We start from the raw sequence: 575 nt of genomic DNA, 5'->3' as shown, positions 1-575 counted from the left end.
AACATATTATGTAATAATTTTTTTTTGAATCGGATGATTTACTCAAAATCATAATATTAAAGGATTTTTAAAAGTAAAGGAAAATTTACCTACTTTTTTTTTCTTCTCTTTTTCTCTTTCCTTTCAGCATGAAACAGCACAAAATCTTTTCTTATTTCACTATTTTCTGTTAAGGAAAATGAAAAAGAAAGCCTAAAATAAAATAACTTTGAACACGCAACTATCATTGTCCTGAACGGTTACCAAAACAACTTGTTTATCTGTGTGTGCTGTTATGTCTTGCTTTATGATTTGTTTACTGTGTCACACTCATTTTAGCTGCTTCTGCTTACTACCTCAGCACTACCAACTCTCTCTTTCTGATATTTCATATTACCACTTTCAATCCTCATTCAAGAAATTTATATATAACTAAACCCAATTGTCCATTACAATCATCTCTGCCACACAAACAAAAATCCCTCTCATTGCACCCTTTTTTGCCTGTTCTTTCAATTTTACAAAGATCTCACTCATATAATAATACTAATTGTCTTCATTTCCTTGTTTTTGTGCTTCATTGGAATTTAGTTTGT

This window comes from Arachis ipaensis, chromosome B10, assembly GCF_000816755.2.
Source record: "Arachis ipaensis cultivar K30076 chromosome B10, Araip1.1, whole genome shotgun sequence".
Classification (NCBI taxonomy): Eukaryota; Viridiplantae; Streptophyta; class Magnoliopsida; order Fabales; family Fabaceae; genus Arachis; species Arachis ipaensis.
Note: the sequence above shows the minus strand (reverse complement) of the source record.